Source organism: Callospermophilus lateralis, chromosome 8 (assembly GCF_048772815.1).
Source record: "Callospermophilus lateralis isolate mCalLat2 chromosome 8, mCalLat2.hap1, whole genome shotgun sequence".
In the NCBI taxonomy this organism is placed as follows: domain Eukaryota; kingdom Metazoa; phylum Chordata; class Mammalia; order Rodentia; family Sciuridae; genus Callospermophilus; species Callospermophilus lateralis.
Genome location: NC_135312.1, coordinates 43,964,435 through 43,983,165, shown reverse-complemented (window position 1 = coordinate 43,983,165; position 18,731 = coordinate 43,964,435).

Sequence of the window (18,731 nt, the reverse complement as noted above, 5' to 3'; positions counted from 1 at the left end):
CGAAAAGTTTTTTGGGGGACTCATGGTTTCAAAAATCTCAGTCCACTGATAGCTCAAGGTGAGGCAGAACATCATGGTGGAAAAGGGTGGTGGAGGGAAGTGGATCACATGATGACAGGGAAGCAGAAAGAGAGACTCCACTTGCCAAATACAAAATATACACCCATAGGCACTCCCCCAATGAACCACCTACTCCAGTCACACCCTACCATCTTCAGTTACCACTCAGTTAATCCATCAGGGATTAATTCACTAATTGGGTAAATGGTCTTGTAACCCAGTTATTTCTTCTCTAAACCTTCTTGCATCATCTCCACATGAGCTTCTGGGGGATACCTAACATCCAAGCCAGAACATCATATGGTAAGAGTTTTAGGGTTTAAGAGACAAAATAGTGTCAGTTCACAGGCAATTCGTCATTAGGATTGAGGTTTAGCAATAAAATTTTTAATTTTTATTTTAGGTTGTAGAAAAACACAATTTCTTTATTTTATTTATTTTTATTTTTATGTGGTGCTGAGGATCAAACCCAGTGCTTCTCACATGCGAGGCAAGCACTCTATCACTAAGCCACAAACACAGCCCAGCAATAAAATATTTCAAGCTAATTTTATAAAAGTGAAAATACTAACTACTTTATGATTTTAAATATGTTCTAGAAGAAGCAATATCTTAGAAGTGAAGGTATCTCTAAAGCATATCTTATTAGCATACAGTCCAAACTAAATAAACTTAAAAAGATAAAAGATGTTTGTATTAGTTAGGGTTCTCTAGAAAAATAGAATCAACAGGAAGTATAATTATACAAAGGGGATTTATAAGGTTGACTTACATGACCAGAAGCTTGTAGACTAGGGAGCTAGAAGAATCAGTAGCTGCACAGTCCAAAAGGCTGAAGCCCCAGAACAAGAAAGATCAAATGCACTATCCTATTCTGAGACCAAAGGCTTCTGGAGAATCACTTCCATAGTCTACTTTGAAAGAGTAATCAAGAGTCCAGTATCCTTAAATGATCATAGAAACCAAGCACTCATTCAAGAAAAATTGAGAATGCATCTACCTTTGCTTCCTTGTTCTTCTAACTTTTTTTTTCCATGCAAGTCATCATCCTATTGGACAGTGCTGCCCACACTTCGGGGAGGGTTTCCATTTCAGTTGGCTTTCCCTATTGCCAATCATTTCTAGACACACCCTCATTGACACACCCATAAGCCTCTTAATCATGGCTCCACTTAATGGAATCAAGTTGACAGTTCAAATTAACCATTACAGTGTTGTTATTTAAACCAAAAAGGATAATGGCTTAAACATGGAATTCTCAGGTATGGATTGCTAAAAATATTATATGGTGGACATGCCAGAGGAAATAAAAGGCATAAGAAATAAAAATAAAATTTTTAGAGAGTCTCTACAACAGTATGGATATACAGTAATGTTTAATAAAAATGATACATTTGAAAAATTTATGTATGAAATTTTGTTTAATTGATGAGTTAATCAGAGATTCCACAGTTAGAAAATATAACCATGAAATTGAAAAATAGGTAAGAAATAATACTTTGAAACAAAGTTTAGAAAGGCAAAACTTTGTATGGCAGTGTAAAGTAATAGAGAAATGAGAAATACAAATTGTGGTAAACTGTCCTAATAATCTGAATACTCAAAGCACGGGAGAAAGAGTGAAGATAGAAGCAATATTTAAAGAGACACTGAAATAATGTTTACAAAAATGCAAAAGAAAGAAAATTATGAATAAAAACAGAATGTATAAATTAAATATATAAATAAAAACAAATGTATAAATAAAAACCAAATGTATTAATTTATATAATGTATAAATATACAATGTATAAATAAAATAAATAAATAAATAATATTTTAGAGACATGTTATAATAGTTAACATGAAGACAAAGAAAAATCTTAAAAGCAGACAGAGGAAGAAAGGAATATTATTTGCAGAAGAGATACAATAAAACAAAACAGGTAGCTATTTTTTTTAAATAATGAAGCTTCAGGGGAAAAAAGGCTATCTTAAAAAGTTTAATAAAAGTAATTGCTAACCTAGGACTCTGTAGCCAGTAAAAATATTCTTTAAAAAATGATGAAAATCTGAAATTTGCTTCCTACTAAATGAAGCAACAAGTGCTTGAAAATCTCTATTGTCTGAAATGATAAAAAAGCAAAATTATAAACAAAATGCAAACCAAATCAAGAAAACAATAATTTTTAAGATATTGGCCATCAGTAAATAAAGCAGAGGGATCCCTGAGGAGTTACAGGACCAAATGAGATATCTCTTATGATTTTACCTCCTTATATTTCTACAATTTGCAGACTGTAGCAGGTGAGGGGAACAAATGCAGAGTTCAGAAGACTGAGCATAAAGTTTGGGAAAACCAAATTAAGTGGATGTTAATGAATAGTATACCAGACAGAAAAAAATTGTAGAGAAAAACAAAACCAAGAATAAAAACGAAGATCTTCAGAGGCTCCTCTAAAAGTATCCAGCAGTCAATTTACTAATGCATGCATGTGAAGAAATACTTGATGTTAACAAAAGAACTTTCCAAAAGACTCAAAAGGAACATATCTTGCACTCACAAGCAGTGAATATATGTTTTCACAGGTGAGACGGGAGTCATATTTTATCAGGTTTGAAATACAGAATAAAGAAAGGTCTTGCCTCGGTAACAGTCAAAAATAATTAGGTGAAAATCAAACAGTGCTTTACTTCTGCCCAAGAAACCTTCAAAAGAAGATCTGAACAGATCAAAATGATTCAAGTAAATGCATTGTGTCCCAGAACAAAATTCAAGAACATTTATAGGAACTCAGAGAAATTTAACAACCAATAGGTTAAAATTTACAATCTAGTCAAATATTGCAGACATTGGAATAGGAAAATAATATTCTAGATTAAGATAAATTAATCAAAACTGATCATGTACTAGCATAAGCAATAGACTCTAATAGGCATAGATTTTAAAACATGTATTACAACCACATTCAATATATAAAAAAGTACAAAATAAAGACAATTTCAATGTCTTAAAAAATATCCCAAGTAGTAAATTTTAGAAGGTAAATGTAGTGAACTTGGTGATATAGTGACAAGCACCATTCAATTAAAATATAGAGAGAAAATAATTAGAGTGAAAATTTTCAGTGAACTGTGGAAGACCTTCAGTTGACCTAAAATATGCATATTGGATTCCCCTAAGAGAGGGTAAAGAGACATAAAGCAATTATTAAAGATATAAATCATAATTATTGATTATTCAAATTTGATAAAAATTATAATTCCAATGATCCAATTATAATTCAATGATACTGAAAGTATATTACTTGATGATATGTTGTTACCTAGCATGTATAAAGTAAACTCAAAAGTCTCCAATAATTTTTTTTAAAAAACTATTATTATTTTATAAGTTAAATGGAAATAAATTGGAATATTTTTAAAATTATTTAATTCCAAAAAGGCAAATAAAATGGATAAAAGAACAAGAAACAGATGGAATAACCATATTAAAGGTTAAGTGATCTAAAAACACTAATTAAAACCCTGATTCAATAAATCTAATTAAAAAAAACAAGGACCTCACTAGCTTTACTCAAATTAAAATTTAATTAGATATAAATAATATTAAAATTTAAAATTTTAGTTCAAATAATATTTCCAGGAATAACATTGATACCTAGCACCAAAATAATATTTCCTGCATGATTCCATTTACATGAAATTATAGAACAGAGGAAATGCAACATTGTGAAAGAAAGTGTGTCAGAATAGCTTGGGAAAACTGATTGTCAGAATGAACTGTAAGTGAAGCACTAGGCAATGTTTTTAAACACTGCAAATGAAATATTCATTTGTTTTGTTTATTTTTTGGTGATGGTTAGACATATAAACATATTTGTCTAAACTCATGGAATCAAAAATTTAAGAGATTTCCATTTTCAGGTGGGTTAATTATATCTCAGTGAAATTCATTAAAACATTTTTGAGACTGCTGCCATCTTCAATCTCCGAACTCTCACCTAAATTACAGAGCTCATTTATTTCTTCCTATTTCTCATCTATGTTCCCCTCTTTTTCCATCACTAGAAGTTATTAGAAACATTAAATCTTTATTCCTTTCTTATTTATAACCATCTATCTTACAATCAACCAAGCTAAGGCCAAACAACTAAAATGGCATGTCAATGTATTGTACTATACAGACGAAATTCTCTGAGCTCAGTAAAAACTTGGCTACATGGTTTAAACTGATATTTCCTCCAATGGTTGTAAATTATGAAATTGTGATAGAAAATAAAAGAAAGTTAAATCACAGCTGTCTTATGAAATTCTGGTATATATATATAAAAATATGTGTGTGTGTTTTTTTTGTGTGTGTATAGATAGATATGTAGCTATTTAATGACACAGAATACAAGTATGTATTCTGTGAATCTGTATATATATAAACAAATAAATATATACATATACACAAACACACACACATATATACACACACACTTGTGGAATATACAAGAAAGATACAAGTATGTTTATTTACAGTCATTTATAAGTGTTGATAGATCACGAGTAAAGAGGTAAAGTGCAAGGTTTGAGGTTTCTGTCTTAACATAAAGCAATTTACTCTTTCCCTTCCTCTCATTGTGATCAGCGATAATTGTGTTCACATGGTTGTCAGCACAAGGGAAGAGTTCATGTGAAGAGAGCTGTGCATGTGTATAATAGAGGGCTTTATTCACTCAGAGACACTCTCAGCTCAGCAGTGTTCCTTTCTAGATTGAACATCTCAAGGACATGATTATCAAATTAGAGAACGATGTCCCAGGTTTTCAGTCTGGCATTTACAAGAACTGTTGAGTATCTATGATTGAAAATAATTGCTAAATATGTGAGAGCGATTGCTGAGTCAAGCTGTGCTGTAGCTGTCACCAAGTTACCACACATTCCAGATTAGTTTATACTTAGTCTTTACTCAAATTATCCATGTGGGGAATAGACTAATATATATGTGATTAATATTATCATGAGTGAAAATTCTGACATTCAAAATCAAATGTAACTGTTTCTGATAGTAAAGTGAAATATTAGCTGCATTCTTTTAAAGACCTGCTTTGTCAAAATGAAAAAAAAATGATTGCAAGTGAGTCTAATTTTAGCTGACAGTCTAATCCAATATAATGCCCTTTCAGTAGAGGCTCTCATTGTTTTAAAACACCTGTTCTTGGAGGATAGATCATCCATTTTTTTTAAATAAAAACTACTTTGTTAGAATTTAATAAATAACCGGGGAGAAACAATTAGAACTTAAGGAGGTTGATAATCCTCAGTTACCTGTTCCAGGTTTTATTTTTCTATAGCATAAACCACTGAGCAGAATGATGAAAAATTTTAACACATGATCTCAAGTACTGCTACACATGCCTGCTTAATCCTATTATCTGGGATTATGTTTTTCAGGGCTCACATCTAGATACATCCAGACAATATCTAATAAAAATAAATAGCTAATATATTATAATTAATCTAATAATATTAGATAGCTAATATATGGCATACTGAATGATGTAAATTTACAAATTCTTATTATTCTACTGAATAAAAGCTGAGTTTAAATATGTTCTTTTATTTAATTCTTTAAACAATACTGAAAAGTAGGTAGTAGGTAATAAAACTAAGAGTAATAAAATAAGTCAAAAATAGAATAGAAAGTTTCATTCTTAGTATTATAGGCCTGTATAATTTCTGAGCTGTGGATACACAAAAATAATAAAGTAAATTGGTTAAAAAGCCTTGTCACTGAAGTCAAATGTTTAGTTTTAATATATATTCAACAACTGAAATCATCATGCCATGTTTTTCAAATTCTGAGATCCCTGGGCCTGTAAAGTCTACTTGGTATCCTAAAACAGTCATGTGTGGATTGATACAAATGAAATCAACTAATGTCAGGAGCTGTTTTAAAAAAGGCAAACCTGAAGTTGGATGTTACTGATTATTCTGGCTGTCTAGTGAGATAAGAGAAGATAAAACAAAGAACAAACATTTATTTATTTCAATAAACATTAAAAATTTAATCATTCTTTTATACAACTGGCCTGATTTGTATCAAAAACTATGTCAAGGTATCTTTGGAATAACATTAGTATTAAAGATCACAGGGATATCCACTTAATTACTTAATCAATTACTTTTTTTTTTTTTTGTCTTTTCATTTTTGGAACTGGAGATTGAACCCGAGGCTTCACAAATGTGAGGCAAGAACCTTGCCAGTAAGTTATATCCCAGCCCTTAATTAATGTTTCAATGATAGTTTTACCTGCTCCTGAATAAGGAGAAATGTGACAATTTTCAATTATATCTCTATCTCTCACTATATACCAATATATTGATTTAGCCATTTTTGTTTGTTTGTTTGTTTGTTTGTTTTGTTCTTTGGGGCTTTGTTTGTAAATGTTCCTTATTAGAAAAGACTGTTGGCAAATACCATAACAGGCATCCTTTAACTTCTAGGGTTTAACTATCTCCATTGTAACTTATTTTAGTTCACTATACAATATAATGGTTCTACAAACTACTCCTCATAGTTTGATATTTTTGTTAGACAGCTTTTCATTGCAGTGACCAATATACATTAAAAGAACAACTTAGAGAGAAAGAGTTTATTTTGGATCACTGTTTCAAAAGTTTCAGTCCATGGTGGAGAGATTCCACTGTTATGAGTCTGAGGTGAAGCAGAACAGCATAGTGGAAGGACATAGTAAGTCTATGGAAGTAAGCCAGTCAGTTCACAGTAGCTAGTAAGCACAAAGAACCAGATTGATTCCCAAGGCACGCCCCTAATAACCTGTTTCCTCTACCCCCACACCACCAGTCTACAATTACCACCCAGTAGTTCATTATTATCCTTCAAATAAGTTAATTCACTAAAGACATGATAGCTCTCATACCTGCCAAAAAGTTCCATCTCAACCTATCTGCATTGGAGATCACACTTTCAAAACAGAGCTCTTCATAGAACATTAAGGGCCTAACACATAAAAATGCTTTGCTGGATTAATGAAAATAAGTGAAGTATAATACTCATACTGTTTTATCTATTATCTTTTTATTCCTAAGAGATGAAGTAATATATTATTTATCCCACATTATGTCTTTGCATCTTTTCCGGTTTAGATATGGAATCTCCAAAATCTCATGTGTTGAAGGTGTGGGTTTCCAATGTAGCCATGTTCAGAGGTAGAGCATTTAGGAGACGATGATATCATGTGTCATGAGGGCTCTAAACTCATCAGCAGATTAATCTATCTGATGGATTTATAATTTAAGTGGACTCCTGGGAGGTGGTGGAGCCTGTAGGCAGGTGGAATATGGCAGGAGGAAGTTGGTCACTGGGGTCATGCCCTTGGAGACAATACCTTGTTCATGGTCACTTTCCATTTTTTCTCCCTCTGCTTTCCAGCTGTCAGGAGCTGAACAACATTCCTTTTCCATGCCCTTCCTCCATGATGTTCACCCTTACCTCAGACCTAGAGCAATGGAGACATCTGGCCTTGAACAGATACCTCTGAAACCTTAACTGGAAATAAATCTTCACTCCTTCACATTGTTCTTGTCAGATATTTTGGCGATAGTGACAAGAGACTCACTAACACAGCACCCTAAAAATCTTTCCTTGAGTCTTCATGATCTGACAGTGTGTCTAGTATGATTATAAACCATTTTTATATGTAACTCTTAAAAAAAAAAACAGTACATATGACAAAAAATAAGCCAAGTAGTCTTAAAATGCCCACACCTGAAGTCACACAACTTTTTTATTCATTTTCTCGCTTTTATGGGGATTAGTGTTGGTTAGAAAAATTATGAAATTGTTTCTATCTCATTATTTGAACTCGGGGCTGACAAAAGTGGTAAAAAAATTGATGAATTTAAAATAAAGAAAAAATAAGATTTTTCAAAGAAATATAAATTTTTTTTTATATGTGGTCTATTATTCTGGCCATGTTTCTATGATAAAAGGTGTATTATTATACTCATTTTAGATGTAAAACCTGAGGCTGAGCAGCTACATTTTTTTTCTGACCCATTGTAATTAAAGTTTAGAGAGTTAAATTTCAACTCAAGTCTTCTATTTCTACTCAAAAGGTTCTCAAGCTAACACAAACAGTAATCAAAAATAATTTATTTCCTGTACCTCTTCCTTCCTCCCTTCTCTTATCATCTATCCTCTCATTTGTATCTTTTCCACGCAAAATGTGACATAAATATTTAAGCTCTATATTGTAACCATTGTTTGTTGGGAAATAATTTAAATTCTAATGGTTGTAATGCATCTTGAATCTAATATAATAGCTAGCTTATTTTTAAAATATTTAAAATTTTTGTGCTTGCAATAATTTGATTCAGCTGGAAGATATAATTAGAAGAAAGTAAATTATTTTTTATTTGGTATTTGAATTCACTGATATATATTACTCAATAAAAATAATTTAGGGGCTGGGGATGTGGCTCAAGAGGTAGCGCGCTCACCTGGCATGCGTGCAGCCTGGGTTCAATCCTCAGCACCACATACAAACAAAGATGTTGTGTCCCCTGAAAAAAACTAAAAAATAAATATTAAAAAAAAATCTATCTCTCTCCCTCTCTCAGTCTCTCTTTAAAAAAAATTTAAAAAATAATAATTTAGGTTTTTAAGTCACTGAAGTTGCTTAAACTAATGTGTCAGACTTATCAACTAGAACATTTGGTAATTACAATGGAATATATGCAAGAAAGCATTAATTTCTTCTCAGAGTAGATATATTGGACATAATAAAAAACAAAAATAAAAATTGAAAATATTTTCAAAATACATAGGACAGCTGTGCAGAGACAAAATTTTATTGATTTGTTATACATAAGTCTTTACGTCAATGAGTTAAAAATAACAAACAATAGATTTTCAAGTTAATAAATGCTAGTATTAGTAAATGAATTCAGCAAAGTGGCAGGATATAAAAACACCAATAAATCAAAGGCATTCCTGTGTATCAGTGACAAATCCTCTGAATAGGAAATGAGGAAAACTATCCCATTCACAATACCTAAAAAAAAGAAAAAATAAAATACTTGGGAATCAACTTAACAAAAGAGATTAAAGATCTATATAATGAAAACTATAGAATCCTAAAGAGAGAAATAGAAGAAGGCCTTAGAAGATGGAAAGAACTACCTTGCTCATGGATAGGCAGAATTAATATTATTAAAATGACCATAGTACAAGAAGCACTATACAGATTCAATGCAATTCTGATCAAAATCCCAATGGCATTCTTCACATAAATAGAAAAAGCAATGATGAAATTCATCTGGAAAAATAAAAGACCCAGAATAGCTAAATCAATTCTAATCAGGAAGAGTGAAGCAGGTGGTATTGCTATACCAGATCTTAAACTATACTACAGAGCAATAGTAACAAAAACAGCATGGTACTGGCACCAAAACAGGCTGGTGGACCAATGGTACAGGATGGAGGACACAGAGACTAACCCACAAAACTACAACTACCTTATATTAGACAAAGATGCTAAAAGCTTGCACTGGAGAAAGGATAGCATCTTCAACAAATGGTTCTGGGAAAACTGGAAATCCATATGCAACAAAATGAAATTGAATCCCTATCTCTCACCATGCACAAAAGTTAACTCAAAATGGATCAAGGATCTAAGAATTAAACCAGAGACTCTGCATCTAATAGAAGAAAAAGTAGGACTAATCTCCATCATGTGGGGCTAGGCCCCAGTTTCCTTAATAAGACATCTATAGCACAAGAATTAAAACCAAGAATAATCAACAAATGGGATGAATGGGATGAATTCAAACTAAAAAGTTTTTTTCTCAGCAAGAGAAATAATATGTGAGGTGAATAGGGAGCCTACATCCTGGGAACAAATGTTTACCCCTCACACATCAGATAGAGCTCTAATCTCTAGGGTATACAAAGAACTCAAAAAGCTAAACACCAAAAAAAAAAAAAAAAAAATACAAAAAAATACAAAAAAAAAAAAAAAAAAAAAAAAACACCAAAAACGAACAAACAAACAAACAAACAAAAAACCAAATAACCCAATCAACAAATGGGCCAAGGACTTGAAAAGACACTACTCAGAAGAGGATGTACAATCAATCAACAAATATAGGAAAAAAATGCTCATAATCTCTAGCAATCAGAGAAATGCAAATCAAAACTACTCTAAGATACCATCTCACTCCAGTAAGAATGGCAGCCATTATGAAGACAAACAACAACAAGTGCTAGCGAGAATAAAGGAAAAAGGTATATTCATACACTGCTGGTGGGACTGCAAATTGGTGCAGCCAATTTTGAAAGCAGTATGGAGATTCCTTGGAAAGCTAGGAATGGAACCACCATTTGACCCAGCTATCCCTCTTCTCGGACTATACCCAAAGGACCTAAAAATAGCATACTACAGGGACACAGTCACATCAATGTTTATTGCAGCACATAGCCAACCTAGATGCCCTTCAATTGATGAATGGATAAAAAAATGTGGCATATATACACAAAGGAATATTACTCCACACCAAAAAATAATAAGATCATGACATTTGCAGGGAAATGGATGGCTTTAGAGCAGATTATGCTAAGTGAAGTTAGCCAATCCCCAAAAAAACAAATGCCGAATGTCTTCTCTGATATAAGGGGGTGACTCAAAATGGGGAAGAGAGGAAGAGCATCCGGTGGGAGGGAAAAGGAGGGAGAAAGGGAATTGCATGGATGGTGGAAGGAGACCCTCATTGTTGTACAAAATACATGTTTGAAGATGTGAGAAAAAAGTTGTGTTAGCCTAGATTAGGGAGAGATGGGAGGGGAGGGAAGGGGATGGGGGATAGGAAAAATAGTAGAATGAAGCAGACATTACTATTACTGTGTGTATATATGTGACTGCATGACCAATGTGATTCTGCAATCTGTATACTCAGAAAAATGAGAAATTATATCCCATCTGATTCAAATGTATGATATGTCAAGGTCATTGTACTGTCATGTGTAACTACTTAAAACAAAAAAAAAAAGTAAAAAAAAAAAAAAAACCAACCACTAGTATCAGGGATCCCCATGTTATTATCAAGGCACAGTGTGCCTGAAAACTCAGCGATTTCAGTGGATTATCATTTTCTATAATCAGCAGTGTCCAAATTAAGTTTAAATCATGCAAATTCACTGATTAGATTCCATTGAATGTCACCTGCCTGTTAGGAAATATTTTACCATAGAAAAATAAAATTTAATTATTAAATTTTCTTTGTTATACACTTCTCTTTAATGCTACAAAACCTTAGAACATAAAAGTGCTGCAGTCTGGCCGCAGCAAAATAACCAGGGGGTGACGAGCAACTTGTGTAGCTTGATACAGCAGGAGTGGGAGCCATTTATTGTAGGACTGGAGCGATATTTATACATTCCACACAGCTTATCTTAATTAACATAAAATAGATATAGCAGTCAACCAATAAGGAATCTCCACACTTAATGGCTCCCTGGAGTTACTTCACAAACCACTCCGTCTGGCATTTTGCCAGGCGCCATCCAGACTTATTTACAGACTCTAACATTTCTCTGGCAAAATACTAGGTGCCATCCTGACTTGTTCACAGACTCTAACATAAAAGTGAATAATTTCCAAAAAGTAAATTGATTCCATCAGAATAATTTAAATAAAAACTTAAAGCTACCATTTCAGGGGTTAAATTGATTTTTAAAAATTTTAAATACATTTACATTTGTCTAATTTGATTTTTCAGATTATTATAAAAAATTAGGCCACTGATATTTTTATTAATGTACATGAATGGTATTTAGTAGTCTACTTTTGAAGAAACATTTCCCCTGGATTCTAATACTTATACAAATTTTCCCTTTAGCTTTCAAAATTTCTATTAGTAAAACAAGAAGTGGGATGCAGTGATGCACACCTATAATTTTAGCTACTTGGTAAGCTAAGGAAAGAGGGTCAAAAATCAAGACAAGCTTTTGCAACTTAGTGAGACTATGTCAAAATAAAAAGTAGAAAATGGCTCAAGTATATCTCAGTGGTAGAGCAATCATGGATTAAATTTTCAATATCACAAAAAAAAGGAAAAGAGGAAGTTGGGGGAAAGTAGGCTTAAACTTTGTCAGGTGATAAGATAATGCAGTATTTCTTTTATTTTTGTACTGAAATGCAAAGTGTACATAAACTCACATTGCCAATATCTCTATATTTCATGATACACTTTCAAATGATAGAAGTTTCTGACTACTCACTTTTAAATGTGATCGGTATGATATAAAAGTCATCTAATAACATTTTGATTTTTGCATGTTCTGCTACATCAAGACAATTCCAGTCACAGATCATATAAGCATCACCATGAATTTATATTAAAGTGGAAAAATTCTATTAATATGATATATAGTCTTTGGAGAATAAATTAAATTATATAATCAAGTACTTTTAAAATTGTACGTATGTAGTACCTGGATCTCACATTGTAAAAATTTGAGTAAAGGGCTAAAATACAACAGCAGGACTCTTTTCCTCCATTCCCACTTGCCAGAACAGATGGCCTTTATTTTTTAAATTTGATTTTTTTAAAGTTATATTGAATTTCAACAAATTTCTATGGCTACAATATCTAAAAACACAGATTTAGTTAAACTTCATTGCTATAAGTGGTAGACTAGTAATTTCATTTCTTAAGATCTTTTCAAATATCCTCCTACAGTTTACCAATATATTTTTATATGAGGGATCAAACATAGGGGTGCTTAGCCACTGAGCCACACCCCAAGTTCTTCTTAAAATGTTTTTATTTTTATTTTTAAAATAAGGTTTTGGTAAATTGCTTAACGTCTTGCTAAGTTGTTCAGGCTGGCTTTGAACTTGCAATGCTTCTGCTTTGTTCTCCTGAGATTACAGTGTATGCCATCTTGACTTACTGTTAACATACTCTTATATAATTTTTGCATAACTCTGCAGAGATATTATTCTTTCGCTTTATTAATGAAAAAAATGAGCATTAGAGAGGTCAGTAACTTGCTAAAAATTTCACTATGATCAAAAACATAGCTGGAATTTCCATACACATCATTCTGATCCTGTTTTTGGAATATTTACTATTCTTTTCTACACATTAATTGCACAGAAGAATATGAAATATGGTTAAAAGTTACTGTCAGATCATGGAATTTAAATTTCATAGTAATATATAATAGCAATCACATGATATGTAAAACCCAAGAATTATCATCTATTAATTACAGTATGGAAATTCAAACTTTGTGGCTTTGGTTCAGAGCATGGACTTTGGAACTCAACTATATGAGTTTGAAATCCAGTTTTGCCACCAAAGGTTATGTCCAAAGTTAAAAATGTATATGAAACCCTTAGAGTAATTTCTTCATGTCAAGTATTTAAAAAAATATTACTCATTATTTTGAAAATGTTTGTGATAATTATTGAATTGTGCATACTTTATTAAAATCACAGATATTCATTAATGTGAATAATGAACAAGAAGACACATATGAATCTTTTTCCCTCTTAGCCTTTGAAATAAAGTCTATAAACATCTTATGGATGATAAAAATAAAAGCAGCTTAAGTCCTTGAATTTCTAGGGTTCATTCCGGTTTTTTAAACCTTTGTTTGTTTGTTTTTAATTTTGGAAGATTTATTTAATCAGTAAACAATTGAAGTCATCCTGAGTACAAACACCAGAATCCTTCCAACATTTCCTTAAATAATGAGTTTTTATATAAATATGAATTACATAAAAATCTGAGATAGATTTTTAAACTATAAATTTTGATTTCCAGCATAAACAATTTCTTTGAGTAAAGATAATCTAAGGACAATGCTTGGAAAAAAATGATGATTTAGGTATAAGAAAATTTAGGCTTACCAATTTCTTATAATTTGTTAAATTATAATTCCCTATTGGTAAAAGTTCAACATGATACATTTCTAGGAGTCCTAAATCACCTAAATTCTGGTTTAGTTGAGTAAATGAATCAAGTGAAGTGTTATTCACCTGCACAGGTGCACAGGCTGTCACATCTATCACACTGTGAAATTTGAGCAATGTTAACAAAGTTTGTAAAAAAAAAATGTTGGGGTGGGGGAAGATAGAACTTTGGAGTCTAAATAAAATTTAGTAGAACATTAGTTATATAGAATTAGTTATTGATAAGTGGGGATAGTAGGCAGGTATGGGGAATGGACAAGTACATACTCAAATCATGGGGGAGGGGGAAATTATACTAACCTCTTGATTGTTTGGGAAAAACTGATAGGAAAAAATTCAGCAAGCATTTAATTATAGAATAATAATGGAGCTTTTTTCTTATAGTTGGACACAGTATCTTTATTTTATTAATCTACTTTTATATGGTGCTAAGAAACCAACCCAGGGCCTTGCCCGGGCATGGCAAGCACTCTATGGCTGAACCACAATCCAGCCCAACAATGGAACTTCTTTTGATTACTGTTACTTGCAGCTGTGCAGTACAACACTTTTAGACTGATCCATATTTATATTCCATGAGGGAAGAGAAGAGGGATCAGGAGAAAATTATAAAGGAAGAACAGACAAGTTATAATTAGTGCTAATGAGATGCTGCCTAATCATCGAAGAGCCCCTCTGTGTCTTAACATAGATTCTTTGCATTCCTTAAGGACTCAATGGATAAATAGTCTACTCTATATAAGATATAAAATAGAACACAATTAATATGTTAGATAAATTCTAATATACTGAATTTGCCCATATTTACACGTGTGCATTCCTCTCTATGTCAAATCCAAATAAAGTAACTCCTCTTAAATTCCCCTTTGTATTCCATTTTTGCTGCAATAATAAATAATCTGTAATTATTAATATTATGCAATACATAAGTTTCCTATAGCCAAAAACAAATTTTTATATTTTTCTTTTAAACAACTTTTAATAGAACTGCCAGATCATTAAATCATGCATTAGAGAAGAGATTTATTGATCCAGTCAAAAAAATATTCATCATTCTTCCAACTCGGCTGTCAGAGATTATGCTACATGCCAGAGATGTAGAGATAAATAAGAGAAATAGTACCTCAGGTTTTATATAGATTATTTCTGCTAGGAACGATAACAATAACAACTACAAACCAGGTCAACAGACAGACGATATAATAATCAAAAATTTTAAGATGACAATATTGGTTTAGATAGTGGTTGACTATCCCAAAGTTCATGTCTGAGACAGAGAAAAATGGTACGGAGGTAGAATGATGGAGTTTATAAGAACCTTAACCCAATCAGTGGATTAATCCACTGCTATGGTTTAACTAGGTGATAATTAGAGGCGGTCAGGGAGTGTCTGGAGGAGGTGGGTACATACCTGGGCATACCTTTGGGTCATATATTTTATCCTGGTTGAGGGGAGCTCTCTCTGCTTCCCCATGTGCTGTTTTGAGCTGCTTTCCTCCACCACCCTTTTCTGCCATATTGTCCTGCCTCATCTCCAGCCCCCATGAATGGAGTGGGCTGTGTATGGACTGAGATCACTGAAACCTTGACCCCCCAAATAAAGTTTTCTTCCTCTAATTGTTTTTATCAGGTCTTTTAGAAACGCCTGTGAAAAAGCTGACTAAAACAAGGTGCACTTTGTTTGAAATGAGTCTTAGAAAAAAGTTAAGGTCTTACTTCAAATAGAGTGATTTAGAAGAGTCTACAGATGTGTTACCTGAGACTAAAAGATGAAATGGAGCCATAAATGATCCGCAAAAGGTGCAAAGAATATGCAGCAGCACCAAGGCTATAAATTGCTTTGTATTTTCCAAACCTTAAAAAAGTACCCATGACTATGGATCAAGAATGGATGTGATTTTTTTTCCCATTGTCAAATTACAGATTCAGGAACTAGACTCTACAAGTCTTTGTAGACCAAAGTAAGAGAGTTTGTATTCATGTCAAATGTGATCAGCAGACATGTATTAATTTTTAAATAATTTTTAAAAATTTTTATTAAATATTTTTTAGTTGTTGATGGACCTTTATCTTATTTGCTTATTTATATGTGGTGCTGGGAATCAAACCCAGTTCCTCATACGTTCAAGGCCATGTGCTCTACCACTGAGCTACAACTCCAGACACACAATTGTTCATTTTAAGCGGGAATGATTCAATTGGAATTTCATCGAAGGGAAAATTTCTGGCTTTTGTGCTAACTATGCATTAAAGGAAGTGAAAAAGTTAAAGAAGAGATTAGTTAAGAAGTTGTCCCTTTATTCTGGGAACCAGTGACTCTGGTTGTGACAGTGGGTAACTGTGGGAGGATGAAATTGTTTTTATAGTTAGAGTCTATCTAAACTCTTGATGTGCTGTGAGTTTAGAATGAGGGAAAAGAGTTCCTAAGTTCCCAGTTTGAGCACTAAAAAAGTATGACATCATTTGCAGCCATGGTAAGAGCTTGTAATAAACAGTTACCTTTATCTATGTATTTATTTCACCATATGTATTTACCTAAAGAATTAAAACTCTCATTCTGCACATTATGACTTGTATGAGATCTGCAGATGTAGGTGTCACCACATGAGCTAAATGTTTATTTATGACATTCAGATAACTCTGGGCTAAACATAAATACTTTGGAATAGTCATTCTAAAGGTGGTATTATGAACATGGATGAGCTGAAGGAAGCAAATAAAGAATTTCTACTATGTTTTTGTCTTTCTCAGTGATACATCAATCACTGTTCACAGACAAAGTATAATATCTTATTAAAGTTTGCCATGTCTAAAAGCTATTGATGTACTTATATACTTCTTTCATTTTTTTTCCTGTGAGTATAAGAGTTTTGATGTGTTCTAAAACCCTTATCTTGCAATTTAGGCCAGAGTATGGGTATAAGCACAACAACAGTATATTTGTCAAAGCCAGTCCCTACAGTGAATTTTGACATAGTTGCACACATGCCAAGATGGATCCTTTGTCTATATAAAATTGAAACCTTTTGAACAGAAGATTAAATCAGATCTTATATAGTAATGGAAATGATAACCAGAACTGGTTTTAGGCATATCTCTTAACTCTTAACTCTTTAACTTATTTAAAATCATGATAAAAATGTATGCTTTAAAAGGTTATCAATTAAAAGATATTTTCAATTTGTTTCTCACATTTTCATATATTTAAAAATATCTCTTTAGGTGTTTACTGTTCATAATAGTCTTAATTCTTGAATATATCTGTTACAAGGTATTTTATATTTAAAACACATATAAAAAGTGCTTGCTCACAAAGTATTTTTAAGAATTAAAAATTTTGTTTAATGGACAAACAGCCACACTTTGCTGATCACTGCATTCATATGGAAAACTGTTTTAAAAAGAATGACTTTCAGATAGTAGAATCAAATTCTCTTACCTACACCTAACATAGAAAAATTAGCCAAATATATGGGTTTAACATTAGCAAATACAAATTTACTTTATAGTTTATATAGAGCCATCTAATTCCTCAGGTTGTTTATATAAGTCTCCAGTTCATATGTGTGTGCCTATATGTGTATGTTCAAACACATATTATTATAGAGAAAAGATATAAAATATAATAGAGAAAATATTTCATTTTGCTCAGTGTTTCATTTTACTAAAAACATTTGAAAATTGTATAAAACTACTTTTATAAAAATATGGATGTGTACATGTGCTTACTTTTAATTTATAAATTCACTGAGTATTAAATCTTCTAGACACTTTGTTTTAGTCTTTCCTTCCTAGAATCTTAAACTTGCCTACAGTCAATATCCTCTTTTATAAGTTGTCATATGTGCAGATTCACTTATGGATGTAGGTAGACAAAAGGAAGAAAATCAAATTTGTAAGTAACTATTTTGTATTACATTTTCAATAATTTTCTTGCTTAAGTTGTAAATGGTAATACTTGAAAAATGAGAAACAGTTTATGATTATCTGGTAGCTTCATACTTGGCCTGAAATGAAACTATTTCAACCTAATTGCAGTCAGAGCCCACTCCTTACACATGCTGTATACATCACTTCTACTGCTGATTATTCCCCAGGCTATAATACACAAGATCACTAAGTTTTCTGTCTCTAAAAATATAGAGGTCTAGTGTAATCTCAAAAAGTGTCACAATACAAATAGTAGGCTATTCAGCTGTCACACTGACTTCTATGCTGTTCTCTAAGGGAATAATTTTCTATTATTTGGCAGAAGTATCTTCCTCCCTAGAAATAAAATTTTCCTTGAGATGTGAACATGAGCCCCTCTTGAAGTCAACAGAAGTTGAGATCTCGTGTTGAAGGGCATAAATTAAGCAGTGAATGCCACATAATTTCCCCAGCAACTATCAGTCTTCTCTCTGTCTTTGCTGCATTCCTATTTTGTAACATCTTCTCTTATGAAATATTTTAATGAAAACATACAATATAATATAAACAAGGCACAGAGGGTCCGTCTCTTATGAAAGATCAATATTTTACATCTTTAGAATTCTTTCAGTTTTAAAGAAATAGTAAAACCAGTTGAAACCTTCTCTGCATCCTTTCCAATCCTGTTGATGCCCAGTCTAAGTAAACTTCTATTACGAATTAAGTAAATTTCTGATTCTACAATTATATTTATATAAATATGTGTAAAAAATCCCTGGAAATTTTACA